Genomic DNA, 6,000 nt, shown 5'->3' with positions numbered 1-6,000 from the left:
CTTAATAAAAAAAATGTATATGGCATTGGAGCTGTGCTAAGAAAGTAGAGCAAGTAGCTAAGCATGGAGTTTTGAGGTCCATCTCAGTGAGGAGGGGATGTTCTTACCAATGAAGACATGAGACTGCAGGTATCACAAGAGACTTAGACAAATTGGAAGAATGAGCAAAACAATGGAGATGGAATACAGTGTTGGGTAATGTATGATAATGCATTTTGGTAAAAGGAACAATAGTGCAGACTATTATCTAAATGGGGAGAACATTTAAACATTGGAGGTGCAAAGGGACTTAGGAGTCTTCGTTCAAGACTCTCAGAAGGTTAATTCACAGGTTGAGTCTGTGGGAAAGAAGGCAAATCAGTTAAGTTAGACAACCTCTCCTCCTCCACTCTCACCCTGAACACCGGTGTGCGTCAAGGCCGTGTGCTGAGCCCTCTTCTGTACTCCCTTTTCACCTACGACTGCGTTCCTGTACATGGTTCTAATTCCATAATCAAGTTCGCAGATGACACCACAGTGGTTGGCCTGATTAGAGGGGATGACAAGACGGCCTACAGGGACAAGGTCCAGCACCTGGCGATGCAGTGTACCGACAACAACCTGGCCCTGAAGACCAAGGAGATCATTGTAGACTTCAGGCATGCTAGAAGCCACACTCACGTCCCCATCTACATCAACGGAGCTATAGTGGAGCGTGTATCAAGCTTCAAATTCCTTGGTGTCCACATTTTCGAGGATCTCACCTGGTCCCTGAACTCCTCCATCCTGATCAAAAAGGCGCAATAGCGCCTTTATTTCCTGCGGAGCATCAAGAAAGCTCACCTCTGTCCCAGGATACTGACAGACTTTTACTGTTGTACCACTGAGAGCATACTCACCAACTGCATCTCAGTGTAGTATGGCAATTGTCCCGTATCAGACCACAAAGCACTCCAGCGTGTGGTGAAAACTGCCCAGCGGATTATCGGCACCCAATTGCCCACCATTGAGAACATCTACCATAAACGCTGCCTTGGCAGGGCAAAAAGCATTATCGAGGATGCATCTCACCTTAACCATGGACTTTTTACTCTCCTCCCATCCAGTAGGCGCTGCAGGAGTCTCCGCTCCCACACCAGCAGGCACAGGAAGAGCTTCTTCCCTGAGGCTGTGACCCTGCTGAACCTCACATCACACCGCTAAGCAGTACTGCACCCATATTGTACTGTCTCAGTACTTTTATGTTTGTGTGCTGTAACTCTTACTTTTTACTCGCAGTTATTTTTGTAAATAACTTTGCATTTCTGGTTAGATGCTAACTGCATTTCATTGGTTTTGTATCTGTACACAGCACAATGACAATAAAGTTGAATCTAATCTAATCTAATGCAATGTTGGTGTTTATTTCAAGGGGAATAGAATATAAAAACAAGGAAATAATGCTGAAGCTTTAATAGACACCAGTCAGTCCGCACTTGGAGTATTGCCAACAGTTTTGGGCCCTTTATCTCAGAAAGGATGTATTGTCATTGGAGACAGTCCAAGGAGGTTCACAAGGATGATTCCAAGGAATGAAAGTGTTAACATATGAGGAGTGTTTGGCAGCTTTGGGCCTGTACTCACTGGAATTTAGAAGAACGCAAGCAGATCTCATTGAAACCTACCGAATGTTGAAAGGACTAGGTAAGGTGGATGTGGAGAGGATATTTCCTCTGGTGGGCGTATCCAGATGTAGAGGGCACAGCCTCAAAATTGAGTGGTGACCTTTAAGAACAGAAGTAAGGAGGAAATGTTTTAGCTAAAAGAGTGGTGAATCTGTGGAATGCTCTACCACAGACTGCAGTGGAACCCAAGTTTGTGGGTATATTCAAAGTGGAAGTTGATAGATTCCTGACTGGTCAGGACATCAAGGGATATGGTGAAAGGGCAGGTGTATGGGGTTGAATGGGATCTGGTATTAGCTATGATGAAATGGCAGAGCAAACTCGTTAGGCTGAATGGCCTAATTCTGCTCCTATGTCTTATGATCTTTATGGCTGTAATCTGAAGCAATGCACAATCTGCTGGAGGATCTTCGTGGTTGAGCAGCATCAGTGGGAGGAAAGAAATTATCAGTGTTTCTGGATGAACGGATGCTGCTTGACCCACTCATGTTGTCCAGCAAATTGTATCTTGTCAGTAATCCTCACTGACTGAAACTGTCAATGAGGAATTTAAGTATTCAGTTATGGAGAGAGGTACAAATTCAAAACCACTTTGATTTTTGTCTATGTCAATGTATGTAGCACAGTCTCTGCCTCATTGGTTTACTGTGCAAAGCATTTCATAATCTCATGACTCCCCATGTGAATTGTTTTTACATATTTACCTTTCTTCAGGTTATAAAGGTCAGATGTATTCTTGTGTTAATTACTAATTTTTGAAACAGTCTAACTGGCTATTGTCTATGACAGGTTTAAAAATTCTCTCATGCGCCATGGTAATTTTGAGCAGAGATTGGTAACGATCATTATGGACTTATCTTAAGGCAAAAGGATGAGTCCTGTTGCTTATTTACACGTATTCATTGTTTTACTACTAATAATAAAGTATAACAGAGACAGATTTAAAAAAATGCAGCACTTTAGAAAACATGTTCAAAAGTTAATATTAGTCTTTTAAAAAGACAATTAAAAATAACATAATTTCTAAACAGTATTGTTACTGCACTGCATATATGATATAAAAATCTGAACATTAAGTTATAAGCTAAGGTGCATATTTATAAAAGATTAAGGAAAATAACACTCTTTACACTCAGCAAGACTTTTGTTGTTGCATTAATGACAATTGTTTTACATCTGGCTTACATCTGGTTGATTTGAGACCTATGCACGTAGCACTAGTTTATCAGTAAGTCTATTCCTATAATTAGACTTAAACATGTTCATCACTGAAAACAGTGACTCAGATGAATATTCATAGTGATGCAAAGCTACATATAGTGTTTACCATTATCACTGAATAGCCAGTGTTCACTCACAAATGACAGAAGATAACATATAAGTAAAAAAAAAACCAATGCCAACCAGCCCAACCATTTACTATCCAAAAACTAATGTATACACTCGGTCTGCGAGGATTTCAAAATGTATCATCCAACATTGCAGCCATTTAGCTGGCACCAAGCCAGCATGATGCATTTCCTGTTAAAAAAAACTCTCACTGCTCTCGGGTTGCAAAAGAAATCATCCGCTGCTTCATTTAGCAGCAACAATATCATTATGTGTGCTTATTGTGGATAGGGTTTAAAGAATTGAGGAACAGCATTGCAGCTACATGCCAACAAATTTTGTGCTTGCCACCTTGCCATTGCCAAAGGTTTGCCACCATCAATTTTTTACTTTTTAAAATTCTTGTATAGCAGACCATAAATGTGTATTTTCATCCAATTAATTATTCTGATTATTATGACCATATTGTCCTTGAAGTCAGCCACATTGCACAATTCTGGCATACTTGAAGAAGGGTCTCGGCCAGAAATGCAGACAAATTACTCATTTCCATTGATGCTGTCTGACTTGCTGAGCTCCTCCAGCATTTTCTGTGTATATCTGGAACATGCAGTATTTTAGTAAACTGTCATAATTGCTTTTCATTCCTTAATCATTCTCTTCTCCTTTCACCAAAATTACTAAATTCTATCACTGTCCTCATAAATTGCAATGGATCACCTGAGGCCCAGACCTCAACGCCTAATTGCCCACAAAGATGATCCTCCATCACCAATTTTCAACCACTATTCCCACTGCACCAACAGAGCTCATTCTTGGACTGAACATCACCACAACCCCTCATTCACATCTATCCCTGATGTCCCACATCCCAGGTTGACCATCACAGTAAAGGCCTCTGATTTCCCTCTGCTATCCAAATCCTCGAAAAGGCCTCTTCCATCTAACCCTGACCGAAGCTGTAAAGACTGCTAATGTCTCTCATCGTTCACTGCAGTTCCAGCCATCATAGAAAAGGCTCTCGGTGCATCCCCATCGCAAATCCACGGCTGCAATGACCCAATCACAACTATTACTGCACCAAGGTTAGTCAAAAGCACAAGGCCTACAGCCACTGTACTACTTTATTGTCGCCAAAGAATTGATACTAGAGCGTACAATCATCACAGCAATATTTGATTCCGCGCTTCGCGCTCCCTGGAGTACAAATCGATAGTAAATATTAAAAATTTAAATTATAATTCATAAATAGAAAATAGAAAAGGGAAAGTAAGGTAGTGCAAAAAAAAAAACGAGAGGCAGGTCTGGGTATTTGGAGGGTATGGCCCAGATCCGGGTCAGGATCCGTTCAGCAGTCTTATCACATTTGGAAAGAAGCTGTTCCCAAATCTAGCCGTACGAGTCTTCAAGCTCCTGAGCCTTCTCCTGGAGGGAAGAGGGACGAAAAGTGTGCTGGCTGGGTGAGTCGTGTCCTTGATTATCCTGGCAGCACTGCTCCAACAGCATGCGGTGTAAAGTGAGTCCAAGGACGGAAGATTGGTGAACCTTCCTGATACTCTTGCTTGGCTCCGCCCCTCTCTTCTCCATTCAATCATAGGGTCATCCCCAAAACAGACTACATGCGGGGCATTTTTAATCACAAAAATGTGCAACTTGTGTTTACAAATGAGAGTTAATGAGCAAAACTATCAATTACTAACTGACACAAACCTTTGGATATAGTAGATTTTCTAGATTGGGATTTCAGCACGTATTTCAATTTCATGATCTGATGCCAGATTTTTACTCGGTATTTGTTTTCAAACTGTAAGTTTAAGTGTACACATTTATGATGGAAATACCTCTAAAAACTTGTCATACTTAATTAATGCAGCTGTTCAATAGCTTTCTGTATTTGGCTAAAACCTTATTCACCAATGTGGTTTAAGCAACTGTAAAGTTAACAAAAAATAGTTTAATATAATTTTATTAATTATTTTTCTATTTTCATTACCCTCCACTTTGTTTTTTGACCTTGGTAACAAGGTAGAATTGGCTGGCCAGTGGCGTAGTGGCATCTGCACTGGACTTTGAGGCAAGAGGGCCCAGGTTCAAATCCGGCCAGCTCCATGCATGCTTTCCATCCACACAGGCTAAAGCATAGAGCTAGTAACTCAGCCTCATAAAAACTCGACAAAATGCTGAAGAAACAGCAAGGTTATCACCTGATGTGGCACACAGTGCAGAAAATGGGGGGAGAAAACAAGATAGGATCATGTCTTTTCATTGGTTAAATACAACAGTGTCTAGAAAGAATACTTCTGGATTTTATTGCACAAGTAAAAAATAATCATAATGCATTCACAGATGACTCAGGGGTAACCAATTATGAAACCCTAGCTTACAAGATGTCTATTGATGACACATTTGGAAACATGAAGTTGAAATTTAAAGACAGACAATATCCAAAAGGAGATTCCATAAACAATGGTATGAAGTAGCAACCTTCAGAAAAAAACACACTGAATTCAAGGAATATTTTTCCAAAGCTTTGATGCTAAATCATTCTTAATACTGAATTGAATACAAAAACAATCGTAACTCTGTAGTTCTCATTCATTAAGAAATAATACCTGACTGAAACATCTTGTACGTAACTTTTCCCACATACATTAAATACATAAGAGCATCAAATCATTTACACCAAGAAGATCTGGGATTGCTGAGTTTAGCCAATTTTACTTAGGAACGTGATGGAAATGTTGTAATCGTTTTCAATATTCATGAAAGAGAATAATTTACTCCTGTATAAAATGCTTGGTAGACATGGACAAAGGCACTGAGATTGTACGTACTTCCCAAGTGGAGCTGGATAAATGAAGATTTAATTGATATGTTTAAAATTATGAGAGGTTCTGATGTAGTAAGAAGATATGTTTCCATTGGCAACAAGGTCAATTATGATGGATCAAAGAGGAGCTGAGATTTCTTTAATAAACTAAGTGATATTGACTGGAAAACCACCATCAATACAGTTTGCTACATTTGC

Source organism: Mobula hypostoma, chromosome 2, assembly GCF_963921235.1.
Source record: "Mobula hypostoma chromosome 2, sMobHyp1.1, whole genome shotgun sequence".
Taxonomy (NCBI): Eukaryota; Metazoa; Chordata; class Chondrichthyes; order Myliobatiformes; family Myliobatidae; genus Mobula; species Mobula hypostoma.
Note: the sequence above shows the minus strand (reverse complement) of the source record.